Below are 26363 nucleotides of genomic sequence, written 5' to 3' on the forward strand. Positions count from 1 at the left end.
TCAGCAAAAATCGCTAGACAGGAAGCGCTATTGCCAAGCTCGTCCCGCCCCTGGCCGTCAAGCAGCCAATGGGCAGCCGTTAGCATGCTCCCAAACAGCCCCTTTCCCTTTAAGAAAGGTTTTTTAAAAAAAAAACACACACACCCATTGCAACGAATATGTGTTGATTCGTTGCAACGGAGAGACCCATCAGCTGGCAGGTGTGTTTGAGCTGTCGTTTCATCGTTGCCACGCTCCCCCCAAGTGAAAAAAAAAATCCCCCCCCCCTCACGGGCCCGATTTTCGGCCGAAAACAGTGTAAAAAATAAAGGGAAAATACATCAGCAAACGGGCTTGTCTGTTGTTTGTGCTTAGTGAATAAACAGCTCTGGGGAGGGACTGAAGCCGGGGAAGCCTCTAAACAGGCTTGCTGGTGGGTTGAACTACGCTCGCTCGGAGAAAAAAAAATGGCGATCGCTTCGCCGGAAGATCAGAGGAGAGAGCCAGGGGGAGGGACTTTGTAGAAACCACAACAATGGTAATGCACAGAACTTTCCCACTAGTGTTGCAGATTGGTTGCAGGAGTGTAGCGCTTTCCAGAGGGTGAATCCACTTTTGGGGATTTCCCTGAAAGCGCTACAAGGAAGCGCTTTTTGCGGATCGGTTTCAGGTGTGTGGCAGATTGTCAACGACGTTGTGCATAATGGCAAATCAGTAGCATTTTCAATTGGCAACCATTGTGCGATTTTGAAGGTGTGCGAAAAGCCCCTCAGAGACATGATGAGTGTCATACCATGGACGAAAATGCTGGAAGGGAAGGGAGCATGTGACGGGTGGGCGCTACTCAAACAAGAGCTATTGCATGCTCAATCAATGACTATCCTAGAAAGACGAAAACACTGCAGGAGCTCTAAGAAGCCTATTTGGATGAACAGAGAACTTCAAGAGGAACTAAGAAAGAAAAGGAAAATGTTCAGGAAATGGAGGGAAGGACAGAGCTCTAAAGAAGAGTACCTACAGGTTACTAGGCACTGTAGATCAATCATCAGAAAGGCCAAAGCTGAGAGTGAGCTAAAATTGGCCAGGGAAGTCCATTGTAACAAGAAAAGATTTTTCAGTTATGTGAGGAGCAAACGTAAAGTAAAGGAGGCAATAGGCCCACTGTTGGGTGCGGATGGACAAACTCTAACGGAAGATGCAGAGAAAGCAGAAAGGCTTAGTGCCTATTTTACATCTGTTTTTTCCCACAGGTCAAAGTGTTTAGGCACATCTAGAGATGGCCGTAGCCAAAGGATGGTGTCTGGGTGGCAGGTTAACATGGATAGAGAGGTTGTTGAGAGGCATTTAGCTGCACTGGATGAGTTCAAATCCCCTGGTCCAGATGAAATGCACCCGAGAGTACTCAAAGAACTTTCCAGAGCACTTGTACAGCCCTTGTCCATCATCTTCGGAACCTCTTTAAGGACTGGAGATGTCCCGGAGGACTGGAAGAGAGCAAATGTTATTCCGATCTTCAAAAAAGGGAGGAAGGATGACCCAGGAAACTACAGACCAGTGAGTCTGACCTCTGTTGTGGGGAAGATAATGGAGCAGATATTAAAGGGATCAATCTGCAAACATCTGGAGGACAATTTGGTGATCCAAGGAAGTCAGCATGGATTTGTCTCCAACAGGTCCTGCCAGACCAACCTGGTTTCCTTTTTTGACCAAGTTTGCTGGATCAGGGAAATTCGGTTGATGTCATTTACTTGGATTTTAGTAAAGCTTTTGACAAGGTTCCCCATGATGTTCTGATGGATAAATTGAAGGACTGCAATCTGGATTTTCAGATAGTTAAGTGGATAGGGAATTGGTTAGAGAACTGCACTCAAAGAGTTGTTGTCAATGGTGTTTCATCAGACTGGAGAGAGGTGAGTAGCGGGGTACCTCAGGGCTCGTGCTCGGCCCGGTACTTTTTAACATATTTATTAATGATCTAGATGAGGGGGTGGAGGGACTACTCATCAAGCTTGCAGATGACACCAAATTGAGAGGACTGGCAAATACTCCGGAAGATAGAGACAAAGTTCAACGAGATCTGAACACAATGGAAAAATGGGCAAATGAGAACAAGATGCAATTTAATAAAGATAAGTGTAAAGTTCTGCATCTGGGTCAGAAAAATGCAAAGCATGCTTACTGGATGGGGGATACGCTTCTAGGTAACACTGTGTGTGAACGAGACCTTGGAGTACTTGTGGATTGCAAACTAAACATGAGCAGGCAGTGTGATGCAGTGGTAAAAAAGGCAAATGCCATTTTGGGCTGTATCAATAGGGGCATCACATCAAAATCACAAGATGTCATAGTCCCATTGTATACGGCACTGGTCAGACCACACCTGGAGTACTGTGTGCAGTTCTGGAGGCCTCACTTCAAGAAGGACGTAGATAAAATTGAAAGGGTACAGAGGAGAGCGACGAAGATGATCTGGGGCCAAGGGACCAAGCCCTATGAAGATAGGTTGAGGGACTTGGGAATGTCCAGCCTGGAGAAAAGGAGGTTGAGAGGGGACATGATAGCCCTCTTTAAGTATTTGAAAGGTTGTCACTTGGAGGAGGGCAGGATGCTGTTTCTGTTGGCTGCAGAGGAGAGGACACGCAGTAATGGGTTTAAACTTCAAGTACAACGATATAGGCTAGATATCAGGAAAAAGTTTTTCACAGTCAGAGTAGTTCAGCAGTGGAATAGGCTGCCTAAGGAGGTGGTGAGCTCCCCCTCACTGGCAGTCTTCAAGCAAAGGCTGGATACACACTTTTCTTGGATGCTTTAGGATGCTTTGGGCTGATCCTGCGTTGAGCAGGGGGTTGGACTAGATGGCCTGTATGGCCCCTTCCAATCTATGATTCTAAACTTTCATCTACTTCATAGTAGGTAAAATAATTTAACTAATAGCTGGTATCAATTGCTGATCTTCAAAGCACTTAGGCTGCCAATTAAGTTAATCCATTTAACCTAAATGATTATTTGTCCTTTTAAACCAGCATGAATGTTGCAGTTGATCTGGCTAAATCAATTTAGAATTGTGATCTGAAAATACATAGAAAGAATTTAACTGTGCTTATGCCTAAAGTAAAATGCAGGTTCTATTAATTCAAGCATTGAAGGGGATGGGAGGGTAGAACTGATGATATCAAGGAATCTACATTTCCCATGCCTTATCCTCACTTTATAGTATTTTACTCTGGCCTAAAAACTACTACTGCTCAGTTTGGTAATTGCAACCACTAATACAGCTTTTGACTCCATCAGTATACATGCATTGGAATCTTGAGCATATGGCAAATTTACATTGAGATACTATAATTAACATACCACTATTTAATCAAACAGATTTTGTGCACAATACATTTTCTAAAGTATCATTTAGATATAACTAAACATAATAAAGCTCACTCTCTACCTGATTGGCTCTCCCTAGGGGTGTGCCAGTGGCAGAGAGACAGCACTCTGCCAATGAGGGCCAATCAGTTCAAATTGCATACAGACAAATCACTACCTACTTGATTGGCCCATCCCTGGGGGCGTGCCACTAACAGGGAAATAGCACTCTGCCAATGAGGGCCACTCCAGTTCAAGTTGCCAATAAGTTCGAATTGCACTCTGCCAATGATGATCAATCAGCTTAAATTGCATGCAGACAACTCACTCCCTACCTGATAGGCCCCAATATTCCCCCAATAGGAGATGGCCCTCAGCCAGGAATGACCCACCCTGGTAGTTTAGCCCCAATTAGGAGGGAGCCATCAGCCAAAAAGTTTCAGAAGTTTGTTGGGAGGAAGAGGTGCTGGCCTCAGAGCATATCCTGCAGTGAATAAGTTGTCCTGGCTACTTTCAACTCAGAGGACGTGGGACGGGAGCAAGCCTCCTCTTGGCCCTGGCCCTGGTCACAGCCAAGCGTTCTTCCCTGGAGCCAGGAATGACCAACTGGTACTCACAGAGCGCAAAGCCCTGCGGGGGGCATAGGATGACAAATGGTGACTACACAGTCCTCATCCCCATCCCAAGCAGCCATTTTCTCCAGGGGAACTGATCTCTGCAGTCTGGAGAGGAGTTTTCATTCTGGAGGTTCTCCGGGTCCCACCTAGGGGCTGGCATACATGAACAGTGGCCTGAATAATATTTCAGGCATTTCTCAGTGATCAAAAGTTGAGATAACCTGATATAGAGGCAGTAATTGAGAAGCCCTCTGTAAGTTCTTTGCCAACCAATGTTTTCATGTTTGATTGTAACATACAACAGTTTTTATTCACTTTGATATTGAACTGAACTGAAGAACATACAGACTGAAAAGTTTTCAGTTTGTCAAGCAAATTTGGATATTAATTAAATTCATTGAAGGGAGAAACTGACAAGTTTATGAATTATTGATCCTGTGTGCCTAATAATCCTGTCTTTGATTACAGTTGCTACAAATTTGCCTGCGACAGACATTAGGCCAGCCAGCCTGTAATTTTCCTTCTGAATTTCCCGAATCCCTTCTGAACCCATTTATAATTGGTGTGAATTTGCTACTCTCCAGTCTGCTGGTACAACAACTGAATTTAGTGATAGGTTACTTATACTTAACTAACTCAAATTTGAGTTCCCTAAAAACTCTCAGGTATATGCCATCCTGACCTAGAGACCTACTGGTTTTTAATTTCCCCAGTAGTTCTAGAACTTCATCTCTTGTCATCTCAATCTGACTCAGTTATTCCAAATCCCTTCCTGAAAATAGGGGCTGTGGCATGAGTACATGCCTCACACTTTCCACAGTGAATACAGAAGCAAAAAATTCACTGAGCTTCTCTGACATCTCCCCGCCTTTCTTTATTCCTTAGTTATCCCCTTTGTTTTGTGTTAGGTGTGAAGTCGTGTCCGACCCATCGCAACCCCATGGACAATGATCCTCCAGGCCTTCCTGTCCTCTACCATTCCCCGGAGTCCATTTAAGTTTGCACCTAATACTTCAGTTACTCCATCCAGCCACCTCATTCTCTGTCATCCCCTTCTTCTTTTGCCCTCGATCGCTCCCAGCATTAGGCTCTTCTCCAGGGAGTCCCTCCTTCTCATGAGGTGGCCAAAGTACTTGAGTTTCATCTTCAGGATCTGGCCTTCTAAGGAGCAGTCAGGGCTGATCACCTCTAGGACTGACCGGTTTGTTCGCCTTGCAGTCCAAGGGACTCGCAAGAGTCTTCTCCAGCACCAGAGTTCAAAAGCCTCAATTCTTTGACGCTCGGCCTTCCTTATGGTCCAACTTTCACAGCCATACATTGCAACTAGGAATACCATAGCCTTGACTAGACGCACTTTTGTTGACAGGGTGATGTCTCTGGATGCTGTCTAGATTTGCCATAGCTTTCCTCCCCAGGAGCAAACGTCTTTTAATTTCTTTGCTGCAGTCCCCATCTGCAGTGATCTTGGAGCCCAGGAAAATAAAATCTGTCACTACCTCCATTTCTTCCCCATCTATTTGCCAGGAATTGAGAGGGCCGGATGCCATGATCTTCATTTTCTTGATGTTGAGTTTCAAGCCAACTTTTGCACTCTCCTCCTTCACCCGCATCAACAGGCTCTTTAGTTCCTCTTTGCTTTCTGCCATTAGAGTGGTATCATCTGCATTTCTGAGGTTGTTGATATTTCTCCCTGCAATCTTGATCCCAATTTGTGACTCGTCTAACCCCGCCTTTCTTATGATGTGCTCCGCATACAAGTTAAATAGGCAAGGCAACAGTATACAGCCTTGCCAAACTCCTTTCTCAATTTTGAACCAATCAGTGATTCCATGTTCAGTTCTCACTGTTGCTTCTTGACCTGAATATAAGTTTATCAAGAGACAAATAAGATGCTCTGGTATTCCCATCTCTTGAAGAACTTGCCACAATTTGTTGTGCTCCACACAATCAAAGGCTTTAGCATAATCAATGAAGCAGAAGTAGATGTTCTTCTGGAACTCCCTAGCTTTCTCCATGATCCAGCGTATGTTGGCAATTTGATCTCTAGTTCCTCTGCCTCTTCGAAATCCTGCCTGTACTTCTGGAAGTTCTCGGTCCACATATTGCTGGAGCCTAGTTTGTAGGATTTTGAGCATAACTTTGCTAGCATGAGAAATTAGTGCAATGGTGCGGTAGTTTGAACATTCTTTGGCATTGCCCTTCTTTGGGATTGGAATGTAAACTGACCTTTTCCAATCCTGTGGCCATTGTTGAGTTTTCCAAATTTGCTGGCATATTGAGTGTAGCACTTTTTCTGCATCGTCTTTTAAGATTTTGAATAGTTCAACTGGAAGGCTGTCACCACCACTAGCTTTATTGTTGCTCAGACTTCCTAAGCCCCATTTGACTTCACATTCCAGGATGTCTGGCTCCAGGTCAGTAACTACCCCATTGTGGTTATCAGGGATGTTAAGCTCGCTCTTGTATAGTTCTTCTGTATAATTTTGCCACCTTTTTAAAATCTCTTCTGCTTCTGTGAGGTCCCTACCATTTTGGTCCCTTATCATACCCATCTTTGCATGAAAAGTTCTCTTCATATATCCAATTTTCTTGAAAAGATCTCTGGTCCTCCCCATTCTATTGTTTTCTTCTGTTTGCACTGTTCATTCAAGAAGGCATTCTTATCTCTTCTAGCTTTTATCTGGAATTCTGCATTCAGTTGGGTGTATCTTTCTCTTTTTCCCTTGCCTTTCATTTCCCTTCTCTCCTTAGCTATTTGTAAAGCTTCCTCAGACAGCCATTTTGATTTCTTGCATTTCTTTTTCGTTGGGATGGTTTTAGTTGCTACCTCTGTACAATGTTGCGAACCTTCGTCCATAGTTCTTCAGGCACTCTGTCTATCAGTTCTAATTCCTTAAATCTATTTGTCACCTACTGTATATTCGTCAATTATATGATTTAGTTCATACCTGAGTGGCCTAGTGCTTTTCCCTACTTTCTCCAATTTAAGCCTAAATTTTGCAACCAGAAGCTGATGATCTGAACCACAGTCAGCTCCTGGTCATGTTTTTACTGACTGTATAGAACTTCTCCATTATTATTATTATTATTTTATTATTATTATTATTTTATTATTATTAGATTTATTTCCCGCCTCTCCCGACAGGCTCGACAACAACTAATCCCATTAAAATTCCCATTAAAACATCCATCTACTAACATGATGGCTAAAAATCCCATCCCTCCCCCAATTATCAAAGAAGTGAAGAGGAAAGGATAGGGGAGTAGTGTACACTCCAACTCCTAGGGGGGGAGCGATGTCCCTGATTCGCTGACCCCAGTACAACCATTGACCTGGTGGAAGAGCTCCGTTTTACAGGCCCTGTGGAAAGCTGACAAATCCCGCTGGTCCCGCAGATCACCTGGGAGCTCATTCCACCAGGTAGGGGCCAGGACTGAAAAAGCCCTGGCCCTGGTCGAGGCTAGGCGCGCTTCCTTCGGGCCGGGGACGACCAACAGGTTCTCACCTGCAGAGTGTAAGGCCCTGCGGGGGGCATAGAGCGGTAGGCGGTCCCTCAAGTATGTGGGTCCCAACCTACGTATGGCCTTGAAGGTTAAAACCAACGGATCCGGGCAGCAATTGGCAGCCAATGCAGATTGCCTCAGCACCGGCTGGATGTGGGCCCTCCAAGATGTTCCAGTGAAGACCCTGGCAGCTGCATTTTGTACCAGCTGTAGTTTCTGGGTCAGGGACAAGGGTAGGCCTGCGTAGAGCGAGTTACAGAAATCTATTCTGGAGGTGACTGTCGCATGGATCACTGTGGCCAAGTGGTCAGGGGACCATCTTTGGCTGCAGAGCACATAGTCAATCTGATTTCTGTGTTGACCGTCTGGTGATGTCCATGTATAGAGTCGTCTCTTGGGTTGTTCGAAAAGAGTGTTTGCTATGACCATTGTATTCTCTTGACAAAATTCTACCAGCCTGTGGCCTGCTTCATTTTGTACTCCAAGGCCAAACTTGCCTGTTATCCCGGTTATCTTTTGGCTTCCTACTTTAGCATTCCAATCCCCCATGATGATAAGCACATCATTTTTTGGCATTGCTTCTAGAAAGTGCTGTAGGGCTTCATAGAACTGGTCAACTTCATCCTCTTCAGCAACAGTGGTTGAGGCATAGACCTGGATTACTGTGATATTGAATGGTTTGCCTTGGATTCAAACTGAGATCATTGTGTCATTTTGGGGATTGTATCCCAAGATTGCTTTTCCTGCTCTCTTATTGATTATGAAGGCTACTCCATTTCTTCTGCGAGATTTTTGTCCACAGTAGTATACCTGATGGTCATCTGAATTAAATTCACCTTAAATTAAATTCCCCTTTGTTATAATATTATATATATATATATATATATATATATATATATATATATATATATATATATATATATATATATATATATATATATATATATATATATACACACACACACATATACATATACATATACATATACATATACATATACATATACATATACATATACATATACATATACATATACATATACACATACACATACACATACACATACACATACACATACACATACACATACACATACACATACACATACACATACACATACACATACACATACACATACACATACACATACACATACATATATATATATATATATATATATATATATATATATATATATATATATATATATATATATATGTTGTTGTTGTTGTTATGTGCGAAGTCGTGTCCAACCCTTCGCAACCTGATGGACAATGATCCTCCAGGCCTTCCTGTCCTCCACCATTCCCCGGAGTCCATTTAAGTTTGCACCTACTGCTTCAGTGACTCCATCCATCCACCTCATTCTCTGTCGTCCCCTTCTTCTTTTGCCCTCGATCCCTCCCAGCATTAGGCTCTTCTCCAGGGAGTCCTTCCTTCTCATGAGGTGGCCAAAATATTTGAGTTTCATCTTCAGGATCTGGCCTTCTAAAGAGCAGTCAGGGCTGATCTCCTCTAGGACTGACCGGTTTGTTCGCCTTGCAGTCCAAGGGACTCGCAAGAGGCTTCTCCAGCACCAGAGTTCAAAAGCCTCAATTCTTTGACGCTCGGCCTTCCTTATGGTCCAACTTTCGCAGCCATACATTGCAACTGGGAAGACCATAGCCTTGACTAAACGCACTTTTGTTGGCAGGGTGATGTCTCTGCTTTTTAGGATGCTGTCTAGATTTGCCATAGCTTTCCTCCCCAGGAGCAAGCGTCTTTTAATTTCTTTGCTGCAGTCCCCATCTGCAGTGATCTTGGAGCCCAGGAAAATGAAATCTGTCACTATCTCCATTTCTTCCCCTTCTATTTGCCAGGAATTGAGAGGGCCGGATGCCATGATCTTTGTTTTCTTGATGTTGAGTTTCAAGCCAACTTTTGCACTCTCCTCCTTCACCCGCATCAACAGGCTCTTTAGTTCCTCTTCACTTTCTGCCATTAGAGTGGTATCATCTGCATATCTGAGGTTGTTGATATTTCTCCCTGCAATCTTGATCCCAATTTGTGACTCCTCTAATCCCGCATTTCTCATGATGTGCTCTGCATACAAGTTAAATAGGCAAGGCGACAGTATACAGCCTTGCCGAACTCCTTTCTCAATTTTGAACCAGTCAGTGATTCCATGTTCAGTTCTCACTGTTGCTTCTTGACCTGCATATAAATTTCTCAAGAGACAAATAAGATGCTCTGGTATTCCCATCTCTTTAAGAACTTGCCACAATTTGTTGTGTTCCACACAATCAAAGGCTTTAGCATAATCAATGAAGCAGAAGTAGACGTTCTTCTGGTACTCCCTAGCTTTCTCCATGATCCAGCGTATGTTGGCAATTTGATCTCTAGTTCCTCTGCCTCTTCGAAATCCTGCCTGTACTTCTGGAAGTTCTCGGTCCACATATTGCTGGAGCCTAGCTTGTAGGATTTTGAGCATAACTTTGCTAGCATGAGAAATTAGTGCAATGGTGCGGTAGTTTGGACATTCTTTGGCATTGCCCTTCTTTGGGATTGGAATGTAAACTGACCTTTTCCAATCCTGTGGCCATTGTTGAGTTTTCCAAATTTGCTGGCATATTGAGTGTAGCACTTTTACTGCATCGTCCTTTAAGATTTTGAATAGTTCAACTGGAATGCTGTCACCACCACTAGCTTTATTGTTGCTCAGACTTCCTAAGGCCCATTTGATTTCACATTCCAGGATGTCTGGCTCCAGGTCAGTAACTACCCCATTGTGGTCATCAGGGATGTTAAGCTCGCTCTTGTATAGTTCTTCTGTATAATTTTGCCACCTTTGTTTAATTTCTTCTGCTTCTGTGAGGTCCCTACCATTTTGGTCCCTTATCATACCCATCTTTGCATGAAACGTTCTCTTCATATCTCCAATTTTCTTGAAAAGATCTCTGGTCCTCCCGATTCTATTGTTTTCTTCTATTTGTTTGCACTGTTCATTTAAGAAGGCATTCTTATCTCTTCTAGCTTTTATCTGGAATTCTGCATTCAGTTGGGTGTATCTTTCTCTTTCTCCCTTGCCTTTCACTTCCCTTCTCTCCTTAGCTATTTGTAAAGCTTCCTCAGACAGCCATTTTGATTTCTTGCATTTCTTTTTCTTTGGGATGGTTTTAGTTGCTACCTCTTGTACAATGTTGCGAACCTCCGTCCATAGTTCTTCAGGCACTCTGTCTATCAGATCTAATTCCTTAAATCTATTTGTCACCTCCACTGTGTATTCGTCGGGAATATGATTTAGTTCATACCTGAGTGGCCTAGTGCTTTTCCCTACTTTCTTCAATTTAAGCCTAAATTTTGCAACAAGAAGCTCATGATCTGAACCACAATCAGCTCCTGGTCTTGTTTTTATTGACTGGATAGAACTTTTCCATCTTTGGCTGCAGAGCACATAGTCAATCTGATTTCTGTGTTGACCGTCTGGTGATGTCCATGTGTAGAGTTGTCTCTTGGGTTGCTGGAAAAGAGTGTTTGCTATGACCATTGTATTCTCTTGACAAAATTCTACCAGCCTGTGCCCTGCTTCATTTTGTACTCCAAGGCCAAACTTGCCTGTTATCCCGGTTATCTTTTGGCTTCCTACTTTAGCATTCCAATCCCCCATGATGATAAGCACATCATTTTTGGGCGTTGCTTCTAGAAGGTGTTGTAGGGCTTCATAGAACTGATCAACTTCATCCTCTTCAGCAGCAGTGGTTGGGGCGTAGACCTGGATCACTGTGATGTTGAATGGTTTGCCTTGGATTCGAACTGAGATCATTCTGTCATTTTGGGGATTGTATCCCAAGACTGCTTTTCCTACTCTCTTATTGATTATGAAGGCTACTCCATTTCTTCTGCGAGATTCTTGTCCACAGTAGTATACCTGATGGTCATCTGAATTAAATTCACCCATTCCTGTCCATTTTAGTTCACTGATTCCTAAAATGTCGATGTTCAGTCTTGTCATTTCTTGTTTAACCACGTCCAGCTTGCCTTGATTCATGGATCTGACGTTCCAGGTTCCTATGGAATAAAAATCTTTACAGCATCGGACTGTCTTTTCGCCACCAGTTACTTCCACAACTGAGCGTCCTTTCGGCTTTGGCCCAGCCGCTTCATTCATTCTGGCGCTACTCGTACTAGCCGTCTGCTCATCCCCAGTAGCATATTGGACACCTTCCGACCTGAGGGGCTCATCTTCCAGCGTCATATCGTTATGCCTATTGGAACTGTCCATAGAGTTTTCATGGCAAAGATACTGGAGTGGTTTGCCATTTCCTTCTCCAGTGGATCACCTTTTGTCAGAGCTCTCAGCTATGACCTGTCCGTCTTGGGTGGCCCTGCACGGTATAGCTCATAGCTTCACTGAACTACGCAAGCCCCCTTGCCACAACAAGGCAGCGATCCTTGAAGGGGGATATATATATATATATATATATATATATATATATATATATAATAATCTCACGTGTCCTAATTTAGGTTTACACAAATGTAAATAAATCAAATTAATTTAAGTTGAATTTATCTCCAAGTAAAGCTGTAAAACGCAGAGTTGCATCCTTCAAGGCACAAGAAAAAATATAAGCGGAAGAAAAACTGTTTCTTCTAATGAAATAGGGTGTAAGGGGAGGGGGAAGAAATTATGTGTTTATTGTAGACTTGAAGTAATTTCTTAATACTTTTTTTTGGGGGGGGGGAGAAGTTGGGGGTTGATAATTAAACAATGCCCCCAAATCAAGATTTGACTGCAAATCACTTAATTTGGTTTTGGCTATTTAAACGGAATCCTAAAATAGTTCAGGTAGGATCTTGAAATTCCATTCTCGTTATTTTTGAGGCTGCGAGATTATACACAAAGGACGGCAAAGTAAAATAAACGAAAATTTAAATGTGCAGTCCTAAATTCCATTGAATTCAGTGGGCCACAACTCTCAGTATATAGCGCTAGGTATGTGCAGGGCGGCTGCTATTTACTTCCGAGAAACCATGCATTGGTCTGCAAAGATGCTATTGTGCATAATCTAAAGCGCTGGAAACATTAAAATCAAGTTGAAATCTGGGTCTGTTCTATTGTTTGCGAATAAAATACCAGTGCATCCTTCAATGGAAACAGAACGAAGCATCGTGTATGTATATTTCAGGCGAAAATCTGCCTTTGTTCTCGGGTTAATGATTGTAAAAGTTATCTTTCCTAGTAGTTCCCCTTTTATGTGATCGCTCTTATCTTAGGGGGGAAAATTGTACAATGAAGTTTCCTATTGGATAACGACGGCTCCCTGATTGATGCCTGCCTCCCATTGGAGCTGTGCAGAAGCTGACATCACTTAGGAAAAGAGAGGCTGGGCTGAAGCGTACGGTTTGTCACCACCCAGCTTGCTTTGCTTTTGGCTGGGTGCAACTTCCATTTTAGGTGTTGGAGCTGAGCAAAGGGGAGGGGGGGAATCGAGAGAAAGGTCCCGCAAGGGAAAAAATCCGGAAAAAAGAAGCTGGTGCGAAACCGAGGCGCCCGACTTTCGTTCGCCTGCTTTATTTCCCCTTAAATGCTGACTTGGCAAACATTTTATTCTTAAATTCTTTAGCGCTTTGTTAGGAAAGTGCACGTTTATTTTCTCCTCCCCCGTTTTCTTGTGCTTGCAGAGGGGCAAAATAGACGTTCAGTCTAGTCTTTTATTCGAAGTTGTCAACCTGAATGCTCGAGGCGTGAAAGAAAGGAATAGGTGCGGCGGCGGCTGTTTAACTAAAACATTCCTGCCTCTTCCCCTCTCTCGTTTTAAGCCTTCGAAGGGGGAGAAGCCAAACTTGCCCGGTTAGCATCCGCGGAAGGAGCTGCGCGGCTCCCGAAGGAGGCGAAGCAGACAAAGGTAAGGCTGTTTCCGAACAAGCGCCGATTCCCCCCCCCCCCCCCCAACTTTAGTTCGTGTGGAAGGGCATCTGCGCTCGGCGAGTGTTGCGTCCGTCGCTGCGAGGAGCTCTCCTTGCCGTCCCCTCCCCCTTCCTTTCTTGTGGCGAGGGCCGAGGGAGAGGAATGTGACGGAGGGTCAGGGCAGAGGGCTTGATTTCGCGGCTCTTCAAACAGAACACGAAGCCCCCCCAACTCCCACCTCTTCTCCGGAGCAAGACGGGATCTGCGCGGCTCGGCGGGGTTCTTCCCCGAAGCTCCCGTGTCAGGCGAGCTTCAAAGGGCACGGAGCTGGGTGGATCCCATTTTGCTTTCCCCCAGGTGCGTTTGGGTGGTGGCCTTCCTTGTCTTGTTCGCCAGCAAGCGCTTCGCACAGGACTCCATAGTGAGGCCGAACTTTCTTCTCGGGGGGAGGGGATAATGTAAAGCTTCTTTAAAAGGTGGAGGGTTCAGTCTCACCTGGTTGGGACGAGGGCCTTTGCCATTCAGCAGTGGAACGCAAAGGTCCACGTTACCTGCTTCAGATTGTGGGGCGTGTGCGTTTTATGCAACGGATCTCATTACTACAAAGAATTGAGCAGTTCTTTGGGCCACTGGACTTCATTTGAGAATACTCGGCGAGTGTCTTTACTGGCAGCGTTCTTGTGTGCTTAATAATTCGAGGAATCTTCTGAATGCAGGAATGCTTTTGAAACCAGCTGCTTTTGGGGTTTTATTCCCAAGGACTGTTGTCTGATTGCAGCCTCAAATACTCACTGTATGGCAGTCTGTAGTAACTGGAATCGCTCATTTCATAAATGTTGTTGGTCTAGAAGCTGGCAGGACACTCAGAATCCCCCCCCCCAGGCCCCCACACCCCTGATTGAACATGATCTGTTTGCGTATATGGCCCAAACTAATTTTTCCTTCTTTGATCTGCTTCTGTTTTGGGCCCTAAGTGGTGGTCAGTTGTGACCACATGTACATAAGCTTAAGGTTTTGTTTCCTTTGTGTAGAATCTGCTGTTGTGATGAAAAAGACAACCAGAAGGAGTTTCTGGAGACAGTTTCCCAAAATAGGTAAATCTGTCTCTAGATTTTGGATTTTATGGAGGCAGTGGCTACTGGAGAAGGATTATAGCAAACACTAATGCATTTCATAGCCCCCTCCCCTGTGTGTTGTGGTGAGAGAGTAGATTGGCAAAGTGGAAAGGAATACAGCAGCTGAACGGAAGGCTGATTCTATCATGCCCTGTGTCATTATGTTTATTTTGCTGCTTCTGCTCAGGTTTTCTGAGCTAGGTAATAATTGAGTTTTGCATAACCTTTTTTTGGCCACTAAACCTAAAAGGAAAGAGCTTTCTCTCCTTAGAAGCAGAGCACAAAGACCCTACAGAAAGGACCTGGGAGGGGCTATGTATCTTTGGGTCCAACAAAAATGCAGTATGGCTTTTGGGTCCAGAAATTGTGATACACTATAGTAATCTGTAAAATGCCAGAAATCCTGGGTTTCTGCCAATGTGGAGAAATGCATGTAACTGAAGAAACCATCTCCTCCCTAGCACAAAGGAAGCGGGAGATTGGTTGGGTACATAGTCTCTCCAGTTCTCTTGAGAACTGGAGATAAATGCTTTAATGTTAGAGGAAGAGCCATTTAGAGGTTCAAGCCAACCTTGCCGAATTCTCATCTTCCACTTTGAGAATATAATTATGCTCTTGGGCTGCAAGTGTATTTCCTGATGAGGTGGATAGTAGTTAAGGCTTAGTTTCGAGACCAGAACATCAAGCAGTCAGACTGAAAAGTGAAGGATTGCACATAGAAAAGCAAACTGATTTTCAAACTGTTGATGATTGTTAGCAGCAAAGAAGAGATTGAGCAGCAGGTGCTGGGAGAGGTTAGAATTAGAGACTTCAAATAGGCATCATGTAGCCTGGGTAAATACTCTCACTCATGGAGTTAGTAGTCACCTTTTTCCTGCTTAGATGGGTTAGAACAAAAAAAGATACATGGGACCAAGTTCTTAACCTATGGGAGCTCACTACTAAGTAGTAATTTCACAAGTTCTCTATGAAATGTACTGCTGCCCTTGGAGGAAGCAAAGTTCAACCCTTCAATGCCTGAACTGTAGATGCCTTGCTTGCTTCCTTGTTGGCAGGGTTCTTCCCCAAAGCTCCTTTGTCAAGCGAGCTTCAAAGGGCACAGAGCTGGATGGATCCCATTTTACTAGCTATGTATCCAAAACTAGCATCTACGATAGATCTTCAAGTGTGTCACAACTAGAATGTACACGTATTGAGATTTCTTTGCCTTCATTGTAGAGAGTTGCCATGGCTTTTCAAAGACCAGTGATACAGAAATCTACCTGTTGCAGTTTTCTTCAAAGGAGCTCTTGAAAAGACTAATTAACTCCCCGACATAAGAAGTTCTGGAATTGGGGTGCTGTGGGGGATAGTTTTGCATTGGAATCAGGATGCCAGGGTTCAAATCCCCACTCAGTACACTGGGATATTTGACCATTTGCTGCATCTTTACCTAAACTATCGCACAGGGCAAAGATAAAACAGTATAAATATCCTGTGTGCACCAGCCAGCCTGAGCTGCTTAAAGAAAGGGCAGAAAGGAGCACAAACTGATCTTAAAGGGGGGACGACAAACCAAGTGTGCCTTGGCCTATTTGCTGCTCTAGAATTTTCCCACTCCTTTCATTTTGTTCTTGCAGCAGCCTGTAAGGCAGGCTAAAGAGGAGAGCCAGTGAACTTCGTGGCAGAATGAGAATTTGAAACCAGGATTTAGTTGCCCTAATCTGTAATCACTTCCTCCCATTGGCTCTTCTGCAGGTTTGGCACAGTTCATATATACATGTTTCCATGCCAGTGAAAAAAAATAAAGTAAGGATTGGCTTCTGCTGTAGGTGGGTGATGGGAGGCAACAGAGTTGAAAATTTGGGATGTTGCTAGGCAGGGCACATTAGCTTGACAGTTTGGTGGTAATGGGAAGAGGGGGCTGATATAAAACAGACAACCGTAGTGGGGCTTGGTTCTTGCCCCAGGTCTACATACAGCCTTCTTCCCACAGCTGCATGGCATAGCCAATGCTTCTCCCTTATATTTTATAATTATCTGTCTATGGGGGCTGTCATAATTATGAGTTTGTATTGTTTGTGTGCCGTTGTAGAGTGTACATTTACTAGCTGTGTATCCAAAACTAGCATCTACGATCTTCAAGTGTGTCACTTCCTTTCCTCTGCCTTCTTTAGAACTCAAATAGGAAGGAAGTGACGTGCTTGGAGATGTATAATATCCTCAGAGTACAGCTGCAAGTAAATCTCAGGCACCAACAGCCCACGGTACCGAAGAGGACAGGGGGCAAAGCCAGTAATGTGGAGTTAGTAGCTTTATTGTAAAACTTACAGTGCATTTTGAACATGTTCCTTTAACCAGGGCTTCTTTAAACATTTGTGTTTCCTGGAACGAAGATAGGGTAAGCAAAATAAGTTATCTGCTTATTTATGTGGCCTTATATTTTATATTTTTTAAAATATCAGCTAATTGTCTTTAACCTGTAGGAAACAAGTGGTTTGACTTGGAGTCTGAGTCATCATTTAGGATAAAAACAGGTTCCTTAAACTTCAAGTTAAACCACTTGCTTCCCACATTAAATCAGGATGATCAGGAGCTGGATGGAGAAGTGTTGCCAGCTGGAGAAGTGAGGTGGCCAAACAAGCAAAACCACGTTTGTGGATATTAGTCCTGTGTTGTGAACTGGATACTCTCAGTTTTTCAGTTCTGTTCTTGCTTTTCACAAGAGAAGCAACAGCTTCTGCATAGTTCAGAGGGGGTGTACAGATTTTAAGCTGTGTTGGTAGCTGTTGCTGTTATGAGATCTGGTTGTTTGTGTGAGAAGGCTTATATCCCATCATTTTGAGGAGATTATATTTCCCACAGTTGTCTATGATTGAAAGGAATACTGTGGTTCAGAATAGCTGTTCAATTCTTTTTCTCTTGGCTACTTCCTGATAGATGGGAGCTGTTAATAGATGTGATATTCTAGGAACCATACAATTTTCCAAATAGTTTCAGAGGTTAACCATGTTGGTCTGCAATAGAATAGCTGGATTCAAGTCTAGTAGCACCTTGGAGACGACTTTGGAGAAATAAATTTGGAAAATCAAAGCTCCCTTTGTCAGATACAAATAGTTTTTGAGATAGATAAGTTTTTCAAGTAGCACGACAGCTCTGTCTGGATTTCGATAAGCTAAATATAGAGCGTTAGAACAAAGCACTTCTGTACGTTGAGGTCACTGAGGTGATGAATGTTGAGAGATGGTGATGTTGCCATTGATGAGTGAGAGTGCGTTTATCCTGGAAACATGATGATGCAAGACTTGATGTAAGACCTACTGAAGAACTGACTAATCAAGGGATTTGTCAGCTGTCTGAAGAGCTAGAATGGGTTTAGGGACAAATTGGGGGATGGGGTTGAGCTTGGTTGTCACCATTATCTGAGTCATCAGAGTGTGGGACAAGGTTATGGTGTGACTTTTTAAGGAAGTAGAAACCATAGTGGCTTTCTACTCTACTCCTTTCTAGTGAAGTTTCCTATATTGCGGCCTGTGTGTAACCACGCAAACTGAAAAAAGGAAAAGGTGGGCAGATGTGGTTAAAAAGCACTGATGAAGGAGGCTGAGCAGATTCCGGAAGAGACAGCATGATGTCATCTCCCATTCTTCCCTCCAACCCCCACCCCATTGAAAGCTAGATTGTGACCTCCTCAAGATACAGAACTGCTTCTGACAGTACATTGTTAATGCTACTTCAATTGAGTCATTCTCTGACCATGTAGTGGCATGGCTATCTGCATTCTGTGTGCTGTAAAATGTATTTGAAACATCATCTATTGGACTAATAAGAATTCAAGAATCTCATGTTTAAATCTCATGTTTAATATTCATGAAAACAATATACCTGTATTTATATCCTGCTGCATATCCAAACAAACTGGTACGTGTGTTAGCTGGTGTGGCTACTGGACAATGGAGGCCTTGGCTAACATGGGGTTTCTTAACCTTCAGTGTACTGCCACCAACCACATGTACCATGTAACAACTGAATGCCACCCAGTAAAACACTAGGACATAAAACAGCATTCCCGGCAATGCAGCTTCATTTATATCAGAATGTTGTTGTTATGTGCGAAGTCGTGTCCGACCCATCGCGACCCCATGGACAATGATCCTCCAGGCCTTCCTGTCCTCCACCATTCCTCGGAGTCCATTTAAGTTTGCATTATATCAGAATATGCTATGTATATACATATACGGGTCTTAGTCATCCTTTGGTGGACAGAACAGGTTATAAATTTAAATAAAAAATAGGCATCAGCCGTGGAAGCTCTGAAATGGTGTGGTATGTGTGTGTCTGGGTTGTCTTCTGAGCTCCTACTCTTCTTTCTGGCCTACATGAGGCAGAGCCAGCAAAGTAGTAATAAAGACAGGGGTAGGGAGCAAAAGTATGGCTAAGGGTGTGGATAGTGATGTCACTTCTCCAGGTATGGCCAGATAATATCACTTCTGGGGCTCCTCAAAGTCTGAAAAATTATTTCAGGGGTTCCTCCACATTCAACGGGTTGAAAGAGACTGGCCTAGTTCCTGAATGTTATATGTGAAATGAGTTTTGTTGTGTGCTACTTTTTGAAGGATCCAGGGAAGAAATTAAAGATTTGAGATTTTATCTTTGGGATGGAATCAGCTCCACTTCACTGATGTCCAAAGCCATCAGGCACCTCCATTTGCCCCACAAAGTTCTGAATGTGCTCCCCTCCTCCAAAACTATGGATTCCCTTAAAGGGCCATTAATCATTGGGCTAAAATGAATCGATAGAGCAGGAGTGACCAAACTGGTTCTCCAGATGTCCATGAACTACAAAGCCTATGAGCTCCTGCCAGCACCATGCTGGCAGGGACTCATAGTAATTGTAGTCCAAGGACATCTGGAGAGCCACCGTTTGGTCACCCCTCCTATAGAGCTTTGGAGGAAGGATATATAGGAGGAATGGAAGTCAGTTACAAAGTTTACTATACTGTTATGGAAGTACGCTTTCTGCCTTTTCCAGTTGCTGGAGATCTAAGATGAAGAAGAAGAAGAAGAGGTGGTTCTTATATGCAGCTTTTCTCTACCCGAAGGAGTCTCAAAGCGGCTTACGGTTGCCTTCCCTTTCCCCTCCCCACAACAGAAACCCTGTGAGGTGGGTGGGCCTGAGAAAGCCCTGATATTATTGAAGAAGAAGAGTTGGTTCTTATATGCTGCTTTTCTCTACCCGAAGGAGTCTCAAAGCGGCTTACAGTCGCCTTCCCTTTCCCCTCCCCACAACAGAAACCCTGTGAGGTGGGTGAGGCTGAGAGAGCCCTGATATTACTGCTTGGTCAGAACAGCTTTATCAGTGCCATGTCGAGCCCAAGGTCACCCTGCTGGTTGCATGTTGGGGAGTGCAGAATCGAACCCGGCTTGCCAGATTAGAAGTATGCACTCCTAACCACTACACCAAACTGGTTCTCAGTGGGACAAAGAGAGGTAAGGAAGACCATTGATATAATTCTAGGGAAGTCAAACTGGTACATTACTAGTAAGCTAGTTCTTCCTCAATTCTTGTCTAGGGATAAGCGTGGGGAAAATGGAACAGCTCATAAAACTGCATTTTGAAATCCACATTCTCTACACTGAGTGAATGGCAGGGTAGAACTTTCTTGCATCCCTTGCAATTATATCTTTTTAACTGGAGATGCGAGAGATTGAATGTGAGGCCTTCTGCATGCAAAGCAGGTGTTCTGCTGCTGAGCCCCAGGCCCTCTCAAAATTTGTAAGGTGTTATGAGAGGAGACTTGCTGAAACTAGTTTACTAATGATGAGATTAAGAACTACTGTTGCCATTAGAAAGGCAATTGGTTTGCCTTCTTGCTAGCCCCATGCAGCCATAACCACTTTTGTTGCTAAATAGGAGCAAGTCCTGTGACACGCCCTCTTGCAGTTCTTCAGCTTGCAGCTATTGCCAGGACCCACAGTCGCCAAACAAAGCCAAAATGCTGAGTGAGGCTCCCCAGACTGTTCCACTTAAGATGGCTGCTGCAGTCCCTACATGTTAAAAATAATCTTGGGGAAACAAACTAGAATATACTCGCAATAGTTTACTCTTGTGTCACTGGCTGAGTTCCAAGACTGGTGTGGCCTGAGGAGTGAGTGCTCTCCTCAGTTGGCTAGCTGATTCACACAGTTCCACATTTAGGTGTATATCTTTTAAAATGTAATGTGAGAATAAGACCGACATAGGTTTGGAAGTGAGCACTTCATGCTGGTTGGCCACAGTTCCGCCTCAACAAAGCTAAGTGTACACCTATATAAATGATGGAAATGCCCTGGAGTTGAGTTTGTAGAACTAACAGTGATGCCCTGTTTCCTTCACAGATCTCCTTTTATCATGTTCTTGGCTAAACACCTTCTAGAAACATGTTGTTTTCCATTGTTAGTGACCTTTTAAAACTGGACAGCTATTCTGCTCTTGCCCCCAGCCACTTTCCCCATATTTTCTATCAGGAGAGCATCTGTTCAGGACAAGGGGAGACCAGCCTTATTGCAACACTAGATTGCTAAAACCAGGTTCCTTTAGGAGGGTAGAACAGCATAGTCCTCTCAGCATGTTATCGCCCCACCCCTTTCCTTGCCCTTTAGAGTAGAACATACATTCTTCTGAGCATGTTGTTGCTTGCAGCGTTGCTGCCACTGCTGCCTCCCTGTTTGAATTGAGCTGGTTTTGCCTAGATAAAGAAGCCTGTGATACCTGCTTCTTGTTGGCTTGCATATCTTGCTGGGCCGCTCCCACCCCAAAGAGTCAAAATGAACGGCCAAGATATTGCAATTCTGTGATCCACCCACCTCCTTCAGTTCTACCGTCTGCTAATTCACATTGCTGTTCTCCTTGATGATGTCCTCAAAAGCCTACCTCAGCCAGTAACACACAGGAAATGTCCCCCTGATCCACTCACAGCACCTCTCCTATCTTGAGAAATATGTCTGGGTAAAAGTTTGTCTGACTAACTTGCAGATTGCTGTGATAATTCTGCAAGTAACAGCTGGTTTCATATGTTGTGGGGTGAAATAAGGCAATTTAAGTTTCAAATGCAATTTACCCATCAGTGTTAGTGGAAGTCGGGGGTGGAGAGCTGATGTTCCAGAAGTGTTTGATATTTGAGGACCTCCAGTGCATTAATATTTATTTTTTTATTACTAGCAAGAAAGCCCGTTGCAGAGAAGGCAACAGGTGCTTGACTGGGGCCTGGCCTGCCTTCGGAGCTGCCAAACCTCTTTGATGCTTAAGTGATGGCTGGCCCGTCGAGCAGGAGGGTGGCTGCCCCAAGGCTGCCCATCTCCTCCTGCAGCTGTGGTGGCGGTAAGCAGTAGTCATGGCAGGGCACCAGAGGTCTCTGTCAGCAGTGAGGCTGCATCTGGCGGCAAGCTCCCCAACACGGTGCGTGGCTGGCTTGTGGGGGCGGGCCCTAATGGCTCACAAAGTGTGTCCGGCCAGAAACAGAAGCTGGACAAAATAAACTGAGTCCGGACACAGGCCGTACACACTCTGCCCGGGAAGGCTCTGTCCAAAGATTAGAGCCACAAAGTGGTAAGCATGGTATTTATATACTGCCTTCCCCGTAGGCTCAGAGTTTACCATATGCAATTATTTTCAGTTGAGGAGAGGGGTTTTTAAAATAAAGAAGTAATAGCAGCTTGGAAAATGAGGGAAAGGTTAACTCTTCCCTACTCCAGGTGTTGCAGCATGATCTAAATTGCTTTCCCTGCAGCTGCTTTCTACTTTTCCAGTAAGGTTGATCCAGTCATGGATCCCCCAGGTAAAATGTTGACTTCCCTGAGGGCTGATGTGAACAGACACATTACTGTAAAGTAGCTTGCCTGTTTGGGAATGACTGTGGAATCTTTTTCTTTAAATGTAGTAATTAAGCCTCTCTAAGAAGAAACAGCCCAGTGCTTTGTGGAAGATAAGTATAAATATCTGGTGTTATTTATTAATATGTGGTACTTTGAGAGCTAATATGTAACTGTTCTCCCCAATCTCCCCCAGTCTTCATACACAGTATGGGTAAAATCTAGTGTTCAGCGGGGTACATGTTGTCTTTCCTGTAAGTTTCTAAACAATGTCATTTCCTGTCTGACCAGGAAAAGCTTGTTTCCTTCCATTCTGCCTGAATGACAAAGAGGCTGAAAAGGGATGTTTCCTCCCTTGACTAAATGGAAGAGCTTCTTCTAAAAGTCTCTTAGAATAAGCTGCCTGACTGCACCCAGTTAGTTCGCATCTTGCCCTCAGTGTAAAAATCTGAGATGTTCTAATTAGCTGACTCATTGTACAGTTTGTATAGGTGCACTTGCTTGTATTTGTGCTTTGTTAGGATTACAAAATGGGGGAAGAGTGTTCAGTACTGGCAATGTATTTAGCACTAGTGAAAATACACTGACTGAAGTCCATATAAGTAGACTTTTGATTTTCTTGGCTACCTTGCTGGGTCAAAAGGGGTCTGAGGAGTTGTGTTGACTGGTATAGTTGTGTTTGGCTAGTTATATTGCATGCTGTAAATTTGTGGCTGGAATTGGGCAATCTGCAAAGACCACCACCTTCTGTCTGGGAAGCATAGCTGATGGACTCAAGAAATTAAACCTGCAAGCACTTTTAGGCATGTTAGCAAAACTTCTCCAACCTTGAAAGTAAGAATCTTCCATAGAATGTGTGTGTGTCTACTGCGGAACTGACATCTGACAAAGGACTGCTTTTCACGGAAAAATCATGATTATGTTAACCTGTTTAGTGCTTTCTTCGCCAACACCCATACCTGCATGGAATCAGGCAAGTTAACGGCTGCGTCCTTGAAGAGAAAGCCTCCTGCACCAAGCACCCACAGCTGATCAGCATTGTGCAAGTCCTGCTCTTGGTCTAGTGCAGAGTTGTTAGTAACTGCTACAGTAGCCCAGTAGCAGTTGCTGTTCCAATCCTGCACTAACCTGTTTGATGGTGGAGTCTGTTAAGTTGTTGTGCTGTCTCTTTGATCCCATATTTGGATATGGAGAAGAGGAAGCAGTCTGGACCAGGCAGAAAGAAGATGGCGCCTTGAGAGTCTGGCAGAAGGGACTGGGGGTGGGAAGAGGACGCAGCAATGATGCTTTGATTTTCTTTTGAGGAAACAAAGCCCTTGCTTCAGAGCAGTAGTATGTCCTGTTCTTTGCATGTTAGGTGGGGGCTTGTCTTATTAGCACAGACCATGACACAGTAGATGCCAGATTTCAAAAGGTAGAGGCTGTCGCCAGTTAAATTTTGTACAGCCAGTTATTGATCAGTTTACCTTGGGGTTAGCTCAGTCAGTCGCCAGCAGCCGTTTCTTGCAATCACCATTGGTTGTAGATTCACATTGCTGAAGCCTGGGATCATCTTCTAATACCATGGTTCATTCATCTGTGGGACACTGGGGTAAGAAACTTCCTTCAGAAGTTCTTTGCTTTAGACAAAACCTGAAGGAGGGAGTAAAAACGAAATACCAAAGCACCTGTTCCACACTTGAATGACAATATGAGTGAACACAACTCTTGCTGGCACCAGGGGTATGTGACAGCATGGTTTGTAACCTAGAGGAAGCTGTTGCTGGAAGCTGTTTTATAGCGCAGCAGTATGGCCTCAGAAGGGCTTATGCTGCATGTGAAGTTGGAAATAGTTTAAATTCCTTGGTAAGTGCTGAAATGGCTACAAGTGGGGGGCCTTTTACTGGGTCCTGGTTTTATGATCTAAAAAGCATTTTAGAACTGAATAGCAGGTTACTTAAGGCTTCGTTTGTGCCTCATGGGTGACGGCATGCTTATAAAACAAAAGTTTTAAAGGCATGTTTGTTTAAAGTCTGTTGAATCCTTATGCCAATAGGTGACAAATGGCATAGAAATGCCTATAGTAGAGGCAGGAGTGACTTGGGGTAGTGATCTTCTGGGGCCAGCCTAAGAGTCACTTCAGTAACTTTTAGGTCACTTGTTTCAATAGAATATCCTTTCATGGAGATTGCGTAGCGAGATGGGGACATTATGCAGAAACAAGTAGTTGTTGCTAGTCTAGAAGCCCTACCTAGACAGGTGGAGCTTCTGAGGAGTTTCTGGCTGCAGAGATAGATTTCAATTCACAGTTGGGTACTTAATACACTGTAATAAGGGCCAATCTGCAAGCGAAGCTAAAATGAAGTGGGGGTGAGGGGGAAACCAGCTGCTTCTTTACTGTGGGGCTTACGGCAAAAGGTTTAGGGAAACCCTATGTTTTAGGCAGAGCACGTTCAGTGCTGTTCTTTTGCCCACTCCCTGTCAACATGGAAAGGACATGCAAAATTGAGTCAGCTGGGTGTTGGCCGTAGGACTGATCTCTGCAGGCTGCTTCCTTGTGATCAGTATCCATGATTCCTCTGGCACGGCTGTTGGACTGCGGGTGTTGGACTGCAAAGGACTTTGCTCCCGTGTAGCTGATAGGCAGAGCCTTATCTCAAAGAACACCAGAGTTCTGTTTGCTTTAAGGCTGTAATTGAAAGCTGGAGTTGTTGACGTAGTGGTGAAAAGGAAGACCTGAAAATGATTTGGACACACTGAAGGGATGCAAGGCACATTTGGACAGAGTAGGGATATACTGACACCCCTAGAAGGGCTAAGTGTAACTACGGTACAGGAAACCTAGACCACCTTGATTCCTTAAACTATATCCTGTCCGTGGCTCTCTCTCTTCATAAGCTTGTTGGGCAGCAAGGAGTTACTGGCCTATATGCCCAGTGGTCTTGAAGCAAAATGGCTAGCTTGGTACTCCCCCTCCACTTCAGATCCTTGACATTTTAGCCACAAACCAAGCATCCTCACTGCCTCTTAAGCCAAATCCTTTCTTGAGTTGAAAGGGGAGGGGGGAATGAGTTCAGGAAGGGTTGTTTTTCCACTAAAATGATAAGGAGCTGTGCTGGGTGAAGTGGGAGCTCTTGCTGCTGATTGGTGGCCCAGCTGCCCTGGAATGCTCTGGCCTGCTTCCCAGAATCCAAACTCTGTGTTTGTTTGTTTCTGAGCCTGAAGTCTGGTGCTACTGTGACAGGAAATGGGGAAGCTGGGGTGGGGGGAGAGAAGGGAGACGTCTGTGTATGTGCCTGTGAAATCCCTTTGTCCCTAGAACTCAGCTGCAAATTCCCACAGAGAAAAGAGTGGCCTTTTGTTGTGAAAGGATTTCCAACTTGTGAATCTGCTGCACTTGAGGGCTAGGAATGTGAATCCAGACTGCCTTGTCCACCACCTCATGCACAGATCTATTTATGGGGACACAAAGAACTGTGTACTTGTATTGGGGATGCAGTATCGTTAGTGAAATAGCCTTTTTCCAGTAGTGTAGCATTAATTTGGGGACACTCCTGTTGCATGCTGGAACATTGAGAATTAGCTTGAGGTACACAACTCCAGTAATATTGGTAAGAATGAGTCATAGATACGTATCCCAGCATTGCAGAAAGACGTATTGGTGGTAGGGTAACTGACTGCTTAATGCGGTCCTTTCCCTGCTTCATGCACCACAGTTCCTTTGTTGAGTGTTGTACTTGGTTGTGCAAGCACTCCGAAGAAGAGGCTCACCAGACTTGGTATACAGACACACTCTTGTAATTACTATTGAAAGGCCTTGGAAAAACCTACTAGTGATCTGGACTCTTCAGACAGGATGTGTGGGCTCACAAGCTTCTAATCTTCTAAATAATAAATAAATTTTGCATAGTGTCAAGGACTACTTGTGCAGGGAGTCTAGTTGCAATAGCCAGGCCACCTCACCCGGACTGTTAAAGCCATGTTGGGCTGTATTTAAGATGTCTCCTCCTAGCTTGTTGGAGATGGTACTCCAGGCATTGTGTGGGTGTCAGTGTTTTTAGCCTGCTGGTTAAACTCCTTGTTTCAAA

General features: G+C 44.1%; 1 protein-coding gene across 12 annotated transcripts in view; it reads left to right on the forward strand.

Moving 5' to 3' along the window:
- The first annotated feature begins 12850 nt into the window (after positions 1 to 12850).
- The window catches only part of CTNND1 (catenin delta 1), a 56330-nt gene continuing 42817 nt past the window's right edge, over positions 12851 to 26363 (forward strand). For 6 of the 12 annotated variants that reach the window (XM_077321019.1, XM_077321024.1, XM_077321027.1 and 3 more), the window contains exon 1: positions 12851 to 13349. The gene's annotated coding sequence lies outside the window, so the exon portion shown is untranslated. Of the gene's footprint in view, positions 13350 to 13488; positions 13709 to 26363 lie in introns of those variants that run through there. The other 6 variants (XM_077321026.1, XM_077321029.1, XM_077321033.1 and 3 more) reach the window with 3 other exon arrangements.

This window comes from Paroedura picta, chromosome 2 (genome assembly GCF_049243985.1).
Source record: "Paroedura picta isolate Pp20150507F chromosome 2, Ppicta_v3.0, whole genome shotgun sequence".
Lineage (NCBI taxonomy): Eukaryota > Metazoa > Chordata > Lepidosauria > Squamata > Gekkonidae > Paroedura > Paroedura picta.